Source organism: Camellia sinensis, unplaced genomic scaffold (assembly GCF_055761805.1).
Source record: "Camellia sinensis isolate YWXY unplaced genomic scaffold, ASM5576180v1 Unanchor3, whole genome shotgun sequence".
Classification (NCBI taxonomy): Eukaryota; Viridiplantae; Streptophyta; class Magnoliopsida; order Ericales; family Theaceae; genus Camellia; species Camellia sinensis.
In genome coordinates, this window is record NW_028129178.1 from 20,680,321 (window position 1) to 20,702,449 (window position 22,129).

A 22,129-nucleotide genomic window follows, 5' to 3' on the forward strand; every position below is an offset into this window, starting at 1 on the left:
CATTGATAAAGAAACCAACCATTTCTATTCATCAGAGTAATTCTTACAGTAGTATTACATGTTAACAACAAAAGCAAATGCCCTATGGGCTTACTACTTTCCAAGTCAGCACCTGGTTACACAAAAGAAGAGTACTAACTCTATACAAAATAAGCCCTTGGCTTGATATACATGTAATACAAACAAAACAAACAAAAAAAGTCTTCAACTCTCATCATCATCCAAGCTATGTCCTTGGAGGTGGCATACTACCTGTACCTAAAAATAATGTCCCATATAGGGTGAGCCAACGCCCAATAGAGATATGCTAAACACAGTATGAGCAATAACTAAGACATTAGCAATTGATAAATGTTCAATTTCCATAAATCAATTCATAACCTATTTCCATTTCATGACCACTGTGTTCATGTTTCATTTTAGTTTCCATTTCTTACCAATTTCACAATTTACATCAACGACTCAGAACCTGGCCAACCACTTTTATGAGACAGTGACTCATATTAAACGTTTCCCATTTTACCATAGATAAACATACTAGTTGTATCAACATCTTAACAGATAAGCATACAAGCTGTATCCACATTTCAACAGATATGCATATTAACTATATCAACACTTCCAAAGATAAGCATATGAGCTGTGTCAACACTTCCATAGATAAGCATATAAGCTGTATCAACATATTATCTGACAAGCATATGAGTTGTATCAGTGGAGTCCATCCCCTATCTCCACCCAAACAACATCCGATTTAGAGGTCCATCCCTTATGTTCCCCTAAACCCTGGAGTGCATCCCCTATCTCCTCCCACACACACAATGTATATACACATAGGTCATATACACAATTAATCAATACATAACGTTAATGTATTCTATCCACCGCCATACTTTATGACACATCCAACTGATTGGTTTTAGTTTGCCTAATCACCATGCATTGTCTACAACAATCAAAACTACCCTCCACCGGTAGCCCAAAGCAATTATTTCTAAACTGATAATAAAAGCTCCAACAGATAAAATATCAATGTTTTCAAAAGTGAACGATTAATAAATCTAACTCCACTATTCTACCATATAATGAACCAATTTCATTATTTCCAACTCAGTTCCATATAGTCACAATTTTCCCAAAATTAGGGTTTTCCACCTGATTTCCCAATAATGATCCAATGGTCTATATATCAACAACCAACAATGATGTCATTATTTTCAAATCCACAATACACATTTTAGAATCAAAATAACAAGACCCTTTTTTTAACATTTTGAAACCCTAAGTCCCAAAATTACCCAACTTCAACACTTTATCAAAACAACTAAAAATCTATGTCAAAGACCATAAGAGTGAGTAGTAATCCCTACCTCAAAAGATGACACCCAAAGAAGAAGACGAAAACGAAGTTGCTCCAAATCACAAGTTTCTCGGATCAAAATGTAGCCCTCGACGATCAACCCAACTTTTACAAAGGCCAAAGGGGAGGAAGCAACTCCTACTAGATCAATACTTAGAGAGAAGTTTGAGTTTTAGTGTGAGTTGCTCTCTAATGGCTTTTTCGGAAAAGTAAGAGAGAGAGAGAATGAGAGAAAGTGATTTAAAAATGCCCTATAGCCAACTGATATACGACATTCCTGCTCGAGCGGAAAACACAACGCTCGAGCGTCAAGAACAAAAAACTAGGTCCGCTCAAGTGCAAGTAAGCCCGCTCGAGCGCCAAGACACAAGAATAAAGTACATCTGCTCGAGCGCGAAAACCAGTCCGCTCGAGCGTAGATTTCCCCCTCCCAGAACTTACACCCAAAAAGTACCACCCGCTCGAGCGCCAGAGTACCCGCTCGAGCGCGACTGCTCGAGCATGAAGAAACCCGCTCGAGCGTGAAAAACATGCTTGCAGAAGTTCTGTAGAGCACCAAAATACAGGGAGTGTGCAATCTCCGCTCAAGCGCAAGAAGACCTGCTCGAGCGGACCTCCTAAAAACTGGGCAACAAAGAATTGAAACCAAAGCCTAACCAACCTATAACAACTCTGCCCAATACATCCTAAAACTCAATCAAGCGGGATTAAAGGATGACAACAAGGTATACAACCACCAACATCACGGAACCAAGTCCGGAAAACAATAAATACAGAAAGGTAAAACCGGAATCGCTATAACCTTCCCCCTTAAAGAATTTCGTCCTCGAAATTAAATACAAGTTTATCAAAAACAAGTTTTCTCCATTCCCAACAATATTACAACATAATGTTAAACAATTCGACCCGTTACCGGTCAATCCCATCTCTTTTTAAGAGGCATATCACATTATACATAACAACCTGCATTATCAACATGCATTCTTTTGAAATTTAAGAATTTCAACTCATTTTCCACAATTCCATAATACATGCAACATTAACTTTATGCTTGCATTTCCACAATACATTGAACATATGCAATGTTATAACAAATTTCCATTAACCAAAATATTCACAATGTTTTACAACTTAAGACATATATAATGCTCTTAAAGTTCAACGATATTACAAAATTACCAATACATGGTTACACATCAACAAACAAGTCCGGATATTTCTCGCGGACTTCCAACTCACGTTCCCAAGTGGCTTCCTCCACTCCGTGATGTTTCCACAAAACCTTTACCAAAGGAATGGTCTTGCCACGTAGGACTTGATCCCGCCTATCCAAGACTCGAATTGGTCTCCCCTCATACGAGGCATCCTCATCTACCTCTAAGTCGGTCCAATCTAACACATAGGACGGATCCGGCTCATACTTCCGAAGCATACTCACATGAAACACGTCATGCACTCCGGATAACTGCGGTGGTAAAGCTAAACGATAAGCAACCTCCCCAATCCTCTAAAGCATCTCAAAGGGACCGATAAACCGAGGGGATAACTTCCCACTCTTCCCAAACCTCATCAAACCTTGCCTAGGTGATATTTTCAAGAAGACATGATCACCTACCTTAAACGCCAAAGGCCTCCTCCTATGGTCGGCATAACTCTTTTGGCGACTCTGGGCTGTAACAAGCCTCCTACGGATAAGATCAACTTTCTCTGTCGTCTCCCTAACCAACTTCGGACCCAACAAAGGTGCATCGCCCACCTCGGTCCAACACACTGGAGACCTACACGGTCGGCCATACAAGGCCTCAAACGGTGCCATACCGATGCTAGACTGAAAACTGTTGTTGTAGGCAAACTCCACCAAGGGCAAGTGCCTCTCCCACGTCCCACTAAAGTTAAGGACACAACATCGAAGCATATCCTCAAGGATTTGAATAGTACGCTCAGACTGCCCGTCAATCTGAGGATGATAACCCATACTAAAGGTCAACTTAGTGCCCAGGGCACTCTGCAAACTCTGCCACAACCTAGCAGTAAAACGAGGATCTCTATCTGAGACGATTGTCATTGGACCCCGTGGAATCTCACTATGTCCCGAATATACAAGTCGGCGAGATGATCTACCGAATCTCTCACGCGCATAGAAATGAAGTGCGCCGACTTAGTCAACCGGTGTACAACCACCCAAATAGCATCACTACCCCGCTGAGTCCTCGGAAGACCTACAACGAAGTCCATAGTGACATGCTCCCACTTCCACTCGACAATAGGCAAGGGTTGCAGCAAACCCGCTGGCCTCTGATGCTCGGCCTTCACTTGCTGGCAAGTAAGGCACTTAGACACGAAAACTGCCACATCTCACTTCATATCCCGCCACCAAAACTGGTGACCCAAATCCCGATACATCTTAGTGCCTCCCGGATGCACCGCAAGGCGTGAATGATGGAACTCTCGGAGTACTTCCTCTCGGCAAGACTATGGCACAAACAAACGGTCTCGGTATCTCACACTCTGGTCGAGATACACCGTCAAACACTTCTCAACCTTCCCATGGGAAATCTTCTCTTCGAGGGATTCTACCTCAAGGTCACCTCTCTGTGCCTCTAACACTAGAGTCACAAGTGTAGGCTGTGCAACAACAGAAAACAAGGCTGCAGCCTCAACAGATTCGCCCAGAAGCAAATCAAACTCGCCAAGTGCACCCAACATCTCCCATTCCTGGATGGCTATACAAGCTACATCACTAATGGATTTCCTACTAAGGGCATCGGCCACAACATTGGCTTTTCCCGGGTGATAGTGCAACTCAAAATCATAGTCCTCAATGAACTCCATCCATCTCCTCTGCCTCAAATTTAAGTCTCTCTGTGTAAACAGATACTTCAAACTCTCGTGATCCGAGAACACCTCGAACCTCTCACCATAAAGGTAGTGCCTCCAAATCTTCAAGGCGAAGATCACTGCTGCTAACTCTAAGTCATGTGTGCGGTAATTCTTCTCATGTATTTTCAACTGACGTGAGCCATAAGCTACCACTTTCCCCTTTTGCATCAACACACAACCCAAACCCTCTCGTGAGGCATCACAATAAACCGCATAGCCCAACCCTCTCTTCGGAATAATCAAAACTGGAGCGGTGGTCAATCTAACTTTCAACTCCTGGAACGACTTTTCGCAAGTCTTACTCCACACAAACTTGACCCCTTTCCGCGTCAATCTCGTCAACGGCGAAGCCAGCCTGGAGAAATCTTTCACAAACCGACGGTAATACCCAGCTAATCCCAGAAAACTGCGGATCTCAAGCACACTCTTAAACTGTGCCCAATCTTGCACTGCCTCTACCTTGGATGTATCTACAGACACCCCTTCCCCGGATACCATATGGCCTAAGAATTTGACCTCTCTTAGCCAGAACTCACACTTCCCAAACTTGGCATACAGCCTATGGGCTCTAAGTAATTCAAACACCACTCTCAAGTGTTCCTCATGCTCCTCCTCAGAAGGCGAATAGATAAGAATGTCGTCCACGAAAACGACCACAAATCGATCTCAGAATTCCCAGAAGATCCGGTTCATCAATTCCATAAAGACTGCCGGTGCATTGGTAAGCACAAATGGCACCACCAGAAACTCATAATGGCCATACCGCGTACATCTTGAACGTGTTCTCCATCTGTTCCAACCACTCGTCAGCCTTAAGTGGCTCCTTCGGATCCCCAACAAACTCGTCCGGATTGGATCGGAAGAATTCCCTCTTCAAGAAGGAAGGCCCTGCCTCAGCAACGTGGGCTTGATCCTGATTCCTAGCTCTGAGAATACCCAAAGCTCTTGCTATTTCTCGGGCCAAGGCACTCATAGCCTGCTGACCCGCTGGCTCGGCCGCATGGGCCTGACCAACTCCCTCCTGCTGTGCCGGAATATCATCTGGTAAAGGCATCTCCTGCCTACCACACCTGCCACGCCTACCACGTCCTCGTCCTGACATCCTAATAAAGGTAACCAAGACTATTAGCACATTCACAAATGTGCCGAAGTTATAACACTCACGTCCTAATGCACGGACAACTGTAATTCACTCCACGTAAGCACATAATCACGTAAGCAACTACGAATTTCATTTCCGGATAATGACAGTCTCGAGGCGTTACTAGAGTTCCGGTTAGAAACAACATTGATCAAGTGCTTTTCCAACAAGACTCCTAGAAACCCAAGGATCCAATCAACATCCTAGAAACTACATTCCATATCCACATAGTCACATAAGCATGTTATCAATTAAACACGCAACATATGACACTACATCTAAGTCTCAATCAAGCGAGACAAACCCATTGTGATACTAATCACATCCCACGTACCCAAAGTATTTGAACCCGGTACGCTATGATACCAAGTTGTAACGCCCTCAAAATAATACATAAAACCCATCACTTTAGACATGCATTGATATAAAAGAAACCAACCATTGCTATTCATCAGAGTAGTTCTTACAACAGTATTACATGTTAACAACAAAAGCAAATGCCCTGTGGGCTTACAGCTTTCCAAGTCAACACTTGGTTACACAAACGAAGAGTATTAACTCTATACAAAATAAGCCCTTGGCTTGATACACATGTAATACAAACCAAATAATCAAAAAGAGTCTTTAACTCTCATCATCACCCAAGCTATGTCCTTGGAGGTGGCATGCTACTGTACCTGAAAAATAATGTCCCATATAGGGTGAGCCAACGCCCAGTAGAGATATGCTAAACGCAGTATGAGCAGTAACTAAGACATTAGCAATTGATAAATGTTTAATTCCCATAAATCAATTCATGAACCATTTCAATTACATGACTACTATGTTTATGTTTCATTTCATTTTCCATTTCTTATCAAGTTCATAATTCACAACAACGGCTCAGAACTTGACCAACTGTTTACATGAGATAGTGATTCATATTAAACATTTCCTATTTCACAATAGATAAGCATACTAGCTATATCAACACTTCGACAGATGAGCATATAAGCTATATCAACATCTCAACAGATAAGCATAGAAGCTGTATCCACACTTCAACAGATAAGCATATGAGCTATATCAACACTTCCATAGATAAGCATATGAGCTATATCAACACATTAACTGACAAGCATATGAGCTGTATCAGCGGAGTCCATCCCCTATCTCCTCCCAAACAATATCCGGTTTAGAGGTCCATCCCCTATCTTCCCCTAAACCGTGGAGTACATCCCCTATCTCCTCCCACACACAAAGTATATACACATAGGTCATATACACAATCAATCAATACATAACGTTAATGTATTCTATCCACCGTCATACTTTATGACACATCCAACTGATTAGTTTTAGTTTGCCTAATCATCATGCATTGTCTATAACAATCAAAACTACCCTCCACCGGTAGCCCAAAGCAATTATTTCTAAACTGATAATAAAAGCTCCAACAGATAAAAATCAATGTTTTCAAAAGCGAGCGATTAATAAATCAAACTCCACCATTTTACAATATAATGAGCCAATTTCATTATTTCCAACTCAATTCCAAATAACAACACTTTTCCCAAATTAATTATACGAATTAATTTATACAACAAATTAGGGTTTTTGACCCCTCTTTCCAATAACGACCCAATGGTCCAAATATCAACAACCAACATCAATACCATTATTTTGAAACCCAAATTACACATTTTAGAATCAAAATAACAAAACTCTCTTTCAACATTTTCAAACCCTAGATCCCAAATTAAACCATTTAACAAAATGCCCAAAATCTAGGTCAAAACCTATAAGAGTGAGTAGGAATCCCTACCTCAAAAGTTGACACCCAACGAAGAAGATGAAGAAAATGGAAATGCTCCAAATCCCGAGACTCTTGGATCAAAAGATAGCCCTCGACGATCAACAACTTTTTTGTAAAGGCCAAAGGTGAGGAGACAACTCCTACTAGATCAATACCTAGAGAGAAGGCAAGGTTCTAGAGAGAGAGGCTCTACAATGGAGTTTTTGGAAAAGTAAGAGAGAGAGTGAGGATGTAAAAGTGACTTAAAAATGCCCAATTGCCTTCTGATATACGACTGGTCCGCTCGAGCGGAAAACACAACGCTCGAGCGCCAAGAGCAAAATGCTGAATTCGCTCGAGCGCAAGAAGTCCTGCTTGAGCTCCAAGACACAAGAATAAAGTACATCCGCTTGAGCGCGAAAACCAGTCCGCTCGAGGGTAGATTTCCCCCTCCCAGAACTTACACCAAAAAAGTACTACCCGATCGAGCGCCAACAAGCCCGGTCGAGCGCGACCCGCTCGAGCGCAGGAAATCCGCTCAAGCATAGAAATCACACCTGCAGGAGTTTTGCAGACAATGAAAATACTGGGAGTGTGCAATCTCCACTAGAGTGCCAGACGACCCGCTCGAGCGGAAAGACCCAAAACTTGGCAACAAGGATTTAGACCAAGGCTCAACCCGCCTGCTCGAAACATGCCTAACACATCCTAAAACTCAATCAAACGAAATTAAAGGACGACAACAAGGTAGATACAACTACCAACTCCACGGAACCGAGTCCGGAATGCAACAGAACAGTAAAGGGAATACCGGAATCGCTATAACCTTCCCCCCTTAAAGAATTTCGTTCTCGAAATTAAACACGAGTTTTTCAAAAAACAAGTTTTCTTCATTTTCAACAATATTACAACATAATATTAAACAATCAGACCCACTATCGGTCAATCCCATCTCTTCTCAAGAGGCATATCCCATTATACATAACAACCTGCATTATCAACATGCATTCCTTTGAAATTTACCCATTTCAACTCATTTTTCACAATTCCTTAACACATGCAACATTAAAATCATGCTTACATTTTCACAATACACTCAACATGCACAACGTTAACACCGTTTCCATTTACCAAAACATTTACAATGTTTCACAACTCAAGACATATATAATGTTCTTAAAGTTCAATATTACTACAAAATTTCATTACATGATTACACATCAACAAACATGTCCGGATACTTTTCACGGACTTCCAACTCACGTCCCCAAGTGGCTTCCTCCACTCCGCGATGCTTTCACAAAACTTTTACCAAGGGAATGGTCTTGCCTCGCAAGACTTGATCCCGTCTATCCAAGACCCGAACCGGTCTCTCTTTATACGAGGCATCCTCATCTACCTCTAAGTCAGTCCAATCTAACACATGGGACGGATCCGGCTCATACTTCCGAAGCATACTCACATGAAACACGTCATGCACCCCGGACAACTGCGGTGGCAAAGCCAAACGATAAGCAACTTCCCCAATCCTCTCAAGGATTTCAAAGGGACCGATAAACCGAGGGGATAACTTCCCACTCTTCCCAAACCTCATCAAACCTCACCTAGGTGATATTTTCAAGAAAACATGATCACCTACCTCAAACGCCAAAGGCCTCCTTCTACGGTCGGCATAACTCTTTCGGCGACTCTGGGTTGTAACAAGCCTCCTACGGATAAGCTCAACATTCTCCGTCGTCTCCCTAACCAACTCTGGACCCAACAATAGTGCATCACCCACCTCGGACCAACAAACTGGAGACCTACACGGTCGGCCACACAAGGCCTCAAACGGTGCCATACCGATGCTAGATTGAAAACTGTTGTTGTAGGCAAACTCCACCAAGGGCAAGTGCCTCTCCCACGTCCCACTAAAGTCCAGGACACAACCTCGAAGCATATCCTCAAGGATCTGAATAGTACGCTTAGACTGCCCGTCAGTCTGAGCATGATAAGCCGTACTAAAGGTCAACTTAGTGCCCAAGGCACTCTGCAAACTTTGCCACAACCTAGCAGTAAAACGAGAGTCTCTATCTGGGACGATCGTTACTGGGACCCCGTGCAATCTCACTATGTCCCGAATATACAAGTCGGCAAGATGATCTACCGAATCTCTCACGCGCATAGGAATGGAGTGCGCTGACTTAGTCAACCGGTCTACGACCACCTAAATAGCATCACTACCCCGCTGAGTCCTCGGAAGACCTACAACGAAGTCCATAGTGACATGTTCCCACTTCCACTCGGCAATAGGCAAGGGTTGCAGCAAACTCGCTGGCCTCTGATGCTCGGCCTTCACTTGCTGGCAAGTAAGGCACTTAGATATGAAAACTGCCACATATCTCTTCATTCCCCGCCACCAGAACTAGCGACCCAAATCCCGATACATCTTAGTGCCTCCCGAATGCACCGCAAGACGTGAATGGTGAAACTTTCGGAGTACTTCCTCTCGGCAATACTTCGGTACAAACAAACAATCTCGGTATCTCACACTCAGGTCGGGATACACCGTCAAACCCTTCTCAACCTTCCCACTTGAGATCTTCTCTCGGAGGGATTCTACCTCAAGGTCCCCTCTCTGTGCCTCTAACACTCGAGTCACAAGTGTAGGCTGTGCAACAACAGAAAACAAGGCCGCAGCCTCAGCAGATTCGCTCAGGAGCAAATCAAACTCGCCAAGTGCACCCAACATCTCCCATTCCCGGAAGGCTATACAAGCTACATCACTAATGGATTTCCTACTAAGGGCATCAGCCACAACATTGGCCTTTCCCGGGTGATAGTGCAACTCAAAATCATAATTCTTGAAGAATTCCATCCACCTTCTCTGTCTCAAATTCAAGTCTCTCTGTGTAAAAAGATACTTCAAACTCTTATGGTCCGAGAACACCTCGAACCTCTCACCATAAAGGTAGTGCCTCCAAATCTTCAAGGCAAAAATCACAGCTGCTAGTTCTAGGTCATGCGTAGAGTAATTCTTCTCGTGTATTTTCAACTGGCGTGAGCCATAGGCAACCACTTTTCCCCTTGCATCAGCACACAATCCAAACTCTCTCGTGAGGCATCACAATAGACTGTATAACCCAACCCTCTCTCCGAAATAATCAAGACTGAAGCGGTGGTCAATCTAACTTTCAACTCCCGGAACGACTCTTCACAAGTCTCACTCCACAGAAACTTGACTCCCTTCTGAGTCAGTCTAGTCAACGGCGAAGCTAGCCTGGAGAAATCTTTCACAAACCGGCGGTAATACCCAGCTAATCCTAGAAAACAGCGGATCTCAAAAACACTCTTAGGCTGTGCCCAATCTTGCACTACCTCAACCTTGGATGTATCCACAGACACCCTTTCCCTGGATACTACATGGCCTAAGAATTTGACTTCCCCTAGCCAGAACTCACACTTCCCAAACTTGGCATACAGCCTATGGTTTCTCAACAATTCAAGCACCACTCTCAAGTGTTCCTCGTGCTCCTCCTCAGAAGGCCAATAAATCAGAATGTCGTCCACGAAAACGACTACAAAACGATCTAAGAATTCCTGGAAGATCCGGTTCATCAAGTCCATGAAGACTACCGGTGCATTAGTGAGCCCAAATGGCATCACCAAAAACTCATAATGGCCATACCGCGTACGGAATGCCGTCTTCGGAATATCCTCCTCCATGACCCTCAACTGGTGGTAACCCGATCTCAAGTCTATTTTACAGAAACAATGGGAACCCTTCAACTGGTCAAACAAATCATCTATACGGGGCATAGTGTACTTATTCTTGACCGTAGCCCGATTCAACTTCTGGTAGTCGATACAAAGTCTCAAGGCATCATATTTCTTTTTAGCAAAGAGGGGCGGTGCTCCCCACAGTGAAACACTAGGGCGAACAAAGCCCTTATCTAACAATTCCTGGAGCTGAATCTTCAACTCACTTAACTCAACTGGGGCAAAACGGTAGGGTGCCATAGAAATCGGTGTCGTGCCGGGCACTTAATCAATAGAGAACTCTATCTCTCGGAGAGGTGGCAAACTAACGAGATCCTCGGGAAAGGCAGCCGAATACTCACAGACCACCCTCGGCAACACAATTTGGGTCTCGTCACACTCACTACTCAAAAGGCTAGCAAGAAGACCACTAAGCTCACTCCGCCCTCGCGGATTATACACCGGTGGCAACACACTACCAACTCGATCGCCCAAGAAATGGAAACACTCCCCGCTCAAGGTACATACTATGACCCTTTGGCGGTAGCAATCAATAACAGTCCGGTATGATGATAGCCAGTCCATACCCAAAATACCATCAAAACCCTTCATGGGCATGACAACAAAAGGAAAAGGAAGCCTATGGTCGGCGACCTCTATATCACAACCTCTACATCCGTGTTTCAAAATCAATTCACCCCCAACAGGTGATACTACACATATAGGAGATGCTAATAGTGCCAACTCCAACTCCAACACAGATTCAAATGCAGCAGATACAAAAGAATGAGACGCACCTGTATCAATCAATACACTAGCAACCGAGTTGCAAAACAGAAAGGTACCTCTCACTACTGATGGAGCCGGTACTAAGTCCTGCGCGGTAACAGCATACACGCGCCCTGTAGGCCCCTTATCCACCTGCTCACTTCTAGGAGCAAAAGACTGCTGCACAGACTGGGATGACGAAGCTCCCGGATTGGCCCTCGAGGCCTGCACAGACTGAGCTGGCTGATAACTTTGTGTCTGCCTAGAACCAGACGCTCCCGAAGTGGCACTCAACTGCGGGCAAAAACTCTTCAGGTGCCCAGGCTGACCACACTAATAGCAAGACAAAGGCTGGCCCCTGCCTTGACTCTGGCCCTGAGGTCTAGTTGAAGAAGAAGCAGCTCGCTGACCCCCTCCCTTGTACAGGCAAACTGAGGACTTGTGACCCAGCTGGCCACAAGAGAAACAAGTCAAACCCCCTGATTACCTCTCCTGGAGCCTGCACTCGGCACTAGAAAGGTCGATCTAGCCAAACAACCCTGAGACTGCTGAGGGTTGAAACCCCTCTGTCTCCTGCCATCACCCTGGCCATCTTGGCTCCTCTTGGAACCTCTATGCTTCTCCTCATCCTCCTCCTGCATCATAATCTCCATATGAGCTGCAGCATTCACCAGACGTCTATACTCCTGAATAAAGGACCCTCCAACCCTCAACTTGAGTCCACGCCTCAACTTCCACTCAAACTCTAAACAACGGCATTCCTCAAACGCCACAAGTTCAGGTGCGAACTTGGACAACCTCGTAAAAGTAGCCTCAAACTCGGCCACTGACAAGCCCTGCTGTTTAAGCTGGAAAAACTGTTCCCTCAGCTTCTCCCTTGCGGCTGAAGATAAAAACTTCTCCTGGAAAGCACTCACAACAGCTTCCCATGCACCACTAACACTTCCCTTCTCGTATTTCCACCACTGACCTGCATCTCCCTTTAGTTGCAAGGATGCTAAGGTCACCTTTAAAGCCCCATCCTCGATGCCAAGCATCTCGAACGTCTTCTCCATCTGTTCCAACCACTCGTCAGCCTTAAGTGGCTCCTTCGGATCCCCAACAAACTCGTCCGGATTGGACCGAAAGAATTCCCTCTTCAAGAAGGAAGGCCCTGCCTCAGCAACGTGGGCCTGATCCCGATTCCCAGCTCTCAGAATACCCAAAGCTCTTGCTATTTCTCGGGCCAAGGCGCTCATAGCCTGCTGACCCGCTGGCTCGGCCGCATGGGCCTGACCAACTCCCTCCTGCTTTGCCGGAATATAATCTGGTAAAGGCAGCTCCTGCCTACCACGCCTGCCACGCCCACTACGTTCTCGTCTTGACATCCTAATAAAGGTAACCAAGGCCATTAGCACATTCACAAATGTGCCGAAGTTATAACACTCATGTCCTAATGCATGGACAACTGTAATTCATTCCACGTAAGCACCTAATCACGTAAGCAACTACGAATTTCATTTCCGGATAATGACAGTCCCGAGGCGTTACTAGAGTTCCGGTTAGAAACAACATTGATCAAGTGCCTTTCCAACAAGACTCCCAGAAACCCAAGGATCCAATCAACATCCTATAAACTACATTCCATACCCACATAGTTACATAAGCATGTTATCAATTAAACATGTAGCATATGACACTACATTTAAGTCTCAATCAAGCGAGACAAACCCATTGTGATACTAATCACTTCCCACGTACCCAAAGTATTCGAACCCGGTACGCTCTGATACCAAGTTGTAACTCCCTCAAAATAATACATAAAACCCATCACTTTAGACATTCATTGATATAAAAGAAACCAACCATTGCTATTCATCAGAGTAGTTCTTACAACAGTATTACATGTTAACAACAAAAGCAAATGCCCTATGGGCTTACAGCTTTCCAAGTCAACACTTGGTTACAGAAACGAAGAGTATTAACTCTATACAAAATAAGCCCTTGGCTTGATACACATGTAATACAAACCAAATAATCAAAAAGAGTCTTCAACTCTCATCATCACCTAAGCTATGTCCTTGGAGGTGGCATGCTACCTGTACCTGAAAAATAATGTCCCATATAGGGTGAGCCAATACCCAGTAGAGATATGCTAAACACGGTATGAGCAGTAACTAAGACATTAGCAATTGATAAATGTTTAATTCCCATAAATCAATTCATGAACCATTTCCATTACATGACTACTATGTCTATGTTTCATTTCATTTTCCATTTCTTATCAAGTTCATAATTCACAACAACGGCTCAGAACCTGGCCAACAGTTTACATGAGATAGTGACTCATATTAAACATTTCCCATTTCACAATAGTTAAGCATACTAGCTATATCAACACTTCGACAGATGAGCATATAAGCTATATCAACATCTCAACAGATAAGCATAGAAGCTGTATCCACACTTCAACAGATAAGCATATGAGCTATATCAACACTTCCATAGATAAGCATATGAGCTATATCAACACATTAACTGACAAGCATATGAGTTGTATCCGCGGAGTCCATCCCCTATCTCCTCCCAAACAACATCCGGTTTAGAGGTCCATCTCCTATCTTCCCCTAAACCGTGGAGTACATCCCATATCTCCTTTCACACACAAAGTATGTACACATAGGTCATATACACAATCAATCAATACATAACGTTAATGTATTCTATCCACCGTCATACTTTATGACACAGCCAACTGATTAGTTTTAGTTTGCCTAATCATCATGCATTGTCTACAACAATCACAACTACCCTCTACCGGTAGCCCAAAGCAATTATTTCTAAACTGATAATAAAAGCTCTAACAGATAAAAATCAATGTTTTCAAAAGCGAGCGATTAATAAATCAAACTCCACCATTTTACAATATAATGAGCCAATTTCATTATTTCCAACTCAATTCCAAATAAAAACACTTTTCCCAAATTAATTATACGAATTAATTTATACAGCAAATTAGGGTTTTTGACCCCTCTTTCCAATAACTACCCAATGGTCCAAATATCAACAACCAACATCAATACCATTATTTTGAAACCCAAATTACACATTTTAGAATCAAAATAACAAAACTCTCTTTCAACATTTTCAAACCCTAGATCCCAAATTAAACCATTTAACAAAATGCCCAAAATCTAGGTCAAAACCTATAAGAGTGAGTAGGAATCCCTACCTCAAAAGTTGACACCCAATGAAGAAGATGAAGAAAACGGAAATGCTCCAAATCCCGAGACTCTTGGATCAAAAGATAGCCCTCGACGATCAACAACTTTTTTGTAAAGGCCAAAGGTGAGGAGACAACTCCTACTAGATCAATACCTAGAGAGAAGGCAAGGTTCTAGCGAGAGAGGCTCTACAATGGAGTTTTTGGAAAAGTAAGAGAGAGAGTGAGGATGTAAAAGTGACTTAAAAATGCCCAATTTCCTTTTGATATACGACTGGTCCGCTCGAGCGGAAAACACAACGCTCGAGCGCCAAGAGCAAAATGCTGAATTCGCTCGAGCGCAAGAAGTCCCGCTCGAGCTCCAAGACACAAGAATAAAGTACATCCGCTCGAGCGCGAAAACCAGTCCGGTCGAGCGTAGATTTCCCCCTCCAAGAACTTACACCAAAAAAGTACTACCCGCTCGAGCGCCAACAAGCCTGCTCGCGCGCGACCCGCCCGAGCGCAGGAAATCCGCTCGAGCGTAGAAATCACACCTACAGGAGTTTTGCAGACAACGAAAATATTGGGAGTGTGCAATCTCTGCTCGAGTGCCAAACGACCCGCTCGAGCGGAAAGACCCAAAACCTAGCAACAAGGATTTGGACCGAGGCTCAACCCATCTGCTCGAAACATGCCCAACACATCCTAAAACTCAATGAAACGGAATTAAAGGACGACAACAAGGTAGACACAACTACCAACTCCATGGAACCGAGTCTGGAATGCAACAGAATAGTAAAGGGAATACCGGAATCGCTATAACCTTCCCCCCTTAGAGAATTTCGTCCCCGAAATTAAACACAAGTTTTTTAAAAAACAAGTTTTCTTCATTTCCAACAATATTACAACATAATATTAAACAATCAGACCCACTATCGGTCAATCCCATCTCTTCTCAAGAGGCATATCTCATTATACATAACAACCTGCATTATCAACATGCATTCCTTTGAAATTTACCTATTTCAACTCATTTTTCACAATTCCTTAACACATGCAACATTAATATCATGCTTACATTTTCACAATACACTCAACATGCACAACGTTAACACCGCTTCCATTTACCAAAACATTTACAATGTTTCACAACTTAAGACATACATAATGTTCTTAAAGTTCAATATTACTACAAAATTTCATTACATGATTACACATCAACAAACATGTCAGGATACTTTTCACGGACTTCCAACTCACGTTCCCAAGTGGCTTCCTCCACTCCGTGATGCTTTCACAAAACTTTTACCAAGGGAATGGTCTTGCCTCGCAAGACTTGATCCCGCCTATCCAAGACCTGAACCGGTCTCTCTTCATACGAGGCATCCTCATCTACCTCTAAGTCAGTCCAATCTAACACATGGGATGGATCCAGCTCATACTTTCGAAGCATACTCACATGAAACACGTCATGCACCCCGGACAACTGCGGTGGCAAAGCCAAACGAGAAGCAACTTCCCCAATCCTCTCAAGGATTTCAAAGGGACCAATAAATCGAGGGGATAACTTCCCACTCTTCCCAAACCTCATCAAACCTCGCCTAGGTGATATTTTCAAGAAAACATGATCACCTACCTCAAACGCCAAAGGCCTCCTCCTACGGTCGACATAACTCTTTTGGCGACCCTGGGCTGTAACAAGCCTCTTACGGATAAGCTCAACTTTCTCCGTCGTCTCCCTAACCAACTCTGGACCCAATAATAGTGCATCACCCACCTCGGACCAACAAACTGGAGACCTACACGGTCGGCCACACAAGGCCTCAAACGGTGCCATACCGATGCTAGATTGAAAACTGTTGTTGTAGGCAAACTCCACCAAGGGCAAGCGCCTCTCCCACGTCCCACTAAAGTCCAGGACACAACCTCGAAGCATATCCTCAAGGATCTGAATAGTACGCTCAGACTGCCCGTCAGTCTGAGGATGATAAGCCGTACTAAAGGTCAACTTAGTGCCCAAGGCACTCTGCAAACTCTGCCACAACCTAGCAGTAAAACGAGGATCTCTATCTGAGACGATCGTCACTGGGACCCTGTGCAATCTCACTATGTCCCGAATATACAAGTTGGCAAGATGATCTACCGAATCTCTCACGCGCATAGGAATGAAATGCGCCGACTTAGTCAACCGGTCTACAACCACCCAAATAGCATCACTACCCCGCTGAGTCCTCGGAAGACCTACAACAAAGTCCATAGTGACATGCTCCCACTTCTACTCGGCAATAGGTAAGGGTTGCAACAAACCCGCTGGCCTCTGATGCTCGGCCTTCACTTGCTGGCAAGTAAGGCACTTAGACACGAAAACTGCCACATCTCTCTTCATTCCCCGCCACCAGAACTAGCGACCCAAATCCCGATACATCTTAGTGCCTCCCGGATGCACCGCAAGACGTGAATGGTGAAATTTTCGGAGTACTTCTTCTCGGCAATACTCCGGTACAAACAAACAGTCTCGGTATCTCACACTCAGGTCGGGATACACCGTCAAACCCTTCTCAACCTTCCTACTCGAGATCTTCCCTCGGAGGGATTCTACCTCAAGGTCCCCTGTCTGTGCCTCTAACACTCGAGTCACAAGTGTAGGCTGCGCAACAACAGAAAACAAGGCCGCAGCCTCAACAGATTCGCTCAGGAGCAAATCAAACTTGCCAAGTGCACCCAGCATCTCCCATTCCCGAATGGCTATACAAGCTACATCACTAATGGATTTCCTACTAAGGGCATCAGCCACAACATTGGCCTTTCCCGGGTGATAGTGCAACTCAAAATCATAATCCTTGAAGAATTCCATCCATCTTCTCTGCCTCAAATTCAAGTCTCTCTGTGTAAAAAGATACTTCAAACTCTTATGGTTCGAGAACACCTCGAACCTCTCACCATAAAGGTAGTGCCTCCAAATCTTCAAGGCAAAAATCACAGCTGCTAGTTCTAGGTCATGCGTAGGGTAATTCTTCTCGTGTATTTTCAACTGGCGTGAGCCATAGGCAACCACTTTCCCCCTTGCATCAACACACAATCCAAACCCTCTCGTGAGGCATCATAATAGACTGCATAACCGAACCCTCTCTCCGGAATAATCAAGACTGAAGCGGTGGTCAATCTAACTTTCAACTCCCGGAACGACTCTTCACAAGTCTCACTCCACAGAAACTTGACTCCCTTCCGAGTCAGTCTAGTCAACGACGAAGCTAGCCTGGAGAAATCTTTCACAAACCGGCGGTAATACCCAGCTAATCCTAGAAAGCTGCGGATCTCAAAAACACTCTTAGGCTCTGCCCAATCCTGCACTGCCTCAACCTTGAATGTATCAACAGACACCCTTTTCCTAGATACTACATGGCCTAAGAATTTGACTTCCCCTAGCTAGAACTCACACTTCCCAAACTTGGCATACAGCCAATGGTTTGTCAGGAATTGAAGCACCACTCTCAAGTGTTCTTCGTGCTCCTCCTCAGAAGGCGAATAAATCAGAATGTCGTCCACGAAAACGACTACAAAACGATCTAAGAATTCCCAGAAGATCCGGTTCATCAAGTCCATGAAGACTGCCGGTGCATTAGTGAGCCCAAATGGCATCACCAAAAACTCATAATGGCCATACCGCGTACGGAATGCCGTCTTCGGAATATCCTCCTCCCTGACCCTCAACTGGTGGTAACCCGATCTCAAGTCTATTTTACAGAAACAATGGGAACCCTTCAACTGGTCGAACAAATCTTCTATACGGGGCATAGGGTACTTATTCTTGACCATAGCCCGATTCAACTTCTGGTAGTTGATACAAGGTCTCAAGGAACCATCTTTCTTTTTAGCAAAGAGGGCCGGTGCTCCCCACAGTGAAACACTAGGGCGAACAAAGCCCTTATCTAACAATTCCTAGTGCTGAATCTTCAACTCACTTAACTCAACTGGGGCAAAACGGTAGGGTGCCATAGAAATCGGTGTTGTGCCGGGCACTTAATCAATAGAGAACTCTGTCTCTCGGTGAGGTGGCAAACTAACGAGATCCTCGGGAAAGACATCTGAATACTCACAGACCACCCTTGGCAACACAATCTGGGTCTCGTCACACACACTACTCAAAAAGCTAGCAAGAAGACCACTAAGCTCACTCCGCCCTCGCGGATTATACACCGGTGGCAACACACTACCAACTCGATCGCCCAAGAAATGGAAACACTCCCCGCTCAAGGTACATACTGTGACCGTTTGGCGGTAGCAATCAATAACAGTCCGGTATGATGATAGCCAGTCCATACCCAAAATAACATCAAAACCCTTCATGGGCATGACAACAAAAGGAAAAGGAAGCCTATGGTCGGCGACCTCTATATCACAACCTCTACATCCGTGCTTCAAAATCAATTCACCCCCAACAGGTGATACTACACATATAGGAGATGCTAATAGTGCCAACTCCAACTCCAACACAGATCCAAATGCAGCAGATACAAAAGAATGAGACGCACCTGTATCAATCAATACACTAGCAACCGAGTTGCAAAACAGAAAGGTACCTCTCACTACTGATGGAGCCGGTACTAAGTCCTGCGCGGTAACAGCATACACGCGCCCTGTAGGCCCCTTATCCACCTGCTCACCTCTGGGATGACGAAGCTCTCGGATTGGCCCTCGAGGGCTGCGCAGACTGAGCTGGCTGATAACTTTGTGTCTGCCTAGAACCAGACGCTCCCGAAGTGGCACTCAACTGCGGGCAAAACCTCTTCAGGTGCCCAGGCTGACCACACGGATAGCAAGACAAAGGCTAGCCTCTGCGTTGACTCTGGCCCTAAGGTCTAGCTGAAGAAGAAGCAGCTCGCTGACCCCCCGCCCTTCTACAGGCAAACTGAAGACTTGTGACCCAGTTGGCCACAAGAGAAACAAGTCAAACCCCCTGATTACCTCTCCCGGAGCCTGCACTCGGCACTAGAAAGGTCGATCTAGCCAAACCCCCCTGAGACTGCTGAGGATTGAAACCCCTCTGTCTCCTGCCATCACCCTGGCCATCTTGGCTCCTTTTGGAACCTCTATGCTTCTCCTCGTCCTCCTCCTGCATCATAATCTCCATATGAGCTGCAGCATTCACCAGACGTCTATACTCCCGAATAAAGGACCCTCCAACCCTCAACTTGAGTCCACGCCTCAACTTCCACTCAAACTCTAAGCAACGGCGTTCCTCAGACGCCACAAGTTCAGGTGCGAACTTGGACAAGCTAGTAAAAGTAGCCTCAAACTCGGCCACTGACAAGCCCTGCTGTTTAAGCTGGCAAAACAGTTCCCTCAACTTCTCCCTTGCGGCTGAAGATAAAAACTTCTCCTGGAAAGCACTCACAACAGCTTCCCATGCACCACTAACACTTCCCTTCTCGTACTTCCACCATTGACCTGCATCTCCCTTCAGTTGGAAGGATGCTAAGGTCACCTTTAAAGCCCCATCCTCGATGCCAAGCATCTCGAACGTCTTCTCCATCTGTTCCAACCACTCGTCAGCCTTAAGTGGCTCCTTCGGATCCCCAACAAACTCGTCCGGATTGAACCGGAAGAATTCCCTCTTCAAAAAGGAAGGCCCTGCCTCAACAACGTGGGCCTGATCCTGATTCCCAGCTCTGAGAATTCCCAAAGCTCTTGCTATTTCTCGGGCCAAGGCACTCAAAGCCTGCTGACCCGCTGGGTTAGCCGCATGGGCCTGACCAACTCCCTCCTGCTTTGCCGAAATACAATCTGGTAAAGGCATCTCCTGCCTACCACGCCTGCCACGCCTACCACGTCCTCGTCTTGACATCCTAATGAAGGTAACCAAGACTATTAGCACATTCACAAATGTGCTGAAGTTATAACACTCACGTCCTAATGCATGGACAACTGTAATTCACTCCACGTAAGCACATAATCACGTAAGCAACTACGAATTTCATTTCCGGATAATGACAGTCCCGAGGCGTTACTAGAGTTCTGGTTAGAAACAGCATTGATCAAGTGCCTTTCCAACAAGACTCCCAGAAACTCAAGGATCCAATCAACATCCTAGAAAATACATTCCATACCCACATAGTCACATAAGCATGTTATGAATTAAACACGTAGCATATGACACTACATCTAAGTCTCAATCAAGCGAGACAAACCCATTGTGATACTAATCACTTCCCACGTACCCAAAGTATTCGAACCCGATACGCTCTGATACCAAGTTGTAACGCCCTCAAAATAATACATAAAACCCATCACTTTAGACATGGATTGATATAAAAGAAACCAACCATTGCTATTCATCAGAGTAGTTCTTACAACAGTATTACATGTTAACAACAAAAGCAAATGCCCTATGGGCATACAGCTTTCCAAGTCAACACTTGGTTACACAAAAGAAGAGTATTAACTCTATACAAAATAAGCCCTTGGCTTGATACACATGTAATACAAACGAAATAATCAAAAAGTGTCATCAACTCTCATCATCACCCAAGCTATGTCCTTGGAGGTGGCATGCTACCTGTACCTGAAAAATAATGTCCCATATAGGGTGAGCCAATGCCTAGTAGAGATATGCTAAACACAGTATGAGCAGAAACTAAGACATTAGCAATTGATAAATGTTTAATTCCCACAAATCAATTCATGAACCATTTCCATTACATGACTACTATGTCTATGTTTCATTTCATTTTCCATTTCTTATCAAGTTCATAATTCACAACAACGGCTCAGAACCTGGCCAACAGTTTACATGAGATAGTGACTCATATTAAACATTTCCCATTTCACAATAGATAAGCATACTAGCTATATCAACACTTCGACAGATGAGCATATAAGCTATATCAACATCTCAACAGATAAGCATAGAAGTTGTATCCACACTTCAACAGATAAGCATATGAGCTATATCAACACTTCCATAGATAAGCATATGAGCTATATCAACACATTAACTGACAAACATATGAGCTGTATCAGCGGAGTCCATCCCCTATCTCCTCCCAAACAACATCCGGTTTAGAGGTCCATCCCCTATCTTCCCCTAAACCGTGGAGTACATCCCCTATCTCCTCCCACACACAAAGTATATACACATAGGTCATATACACAATCAATCAATAAATAACGTTAATGTATTCTATCCACCGTCATGCTTTATGACACATCCAACTTGTAATAACCCGACCCTCGCACATGATTTCTGTTATATTCTCGGTCCTCGATTGGTACTTTTAAATGCTT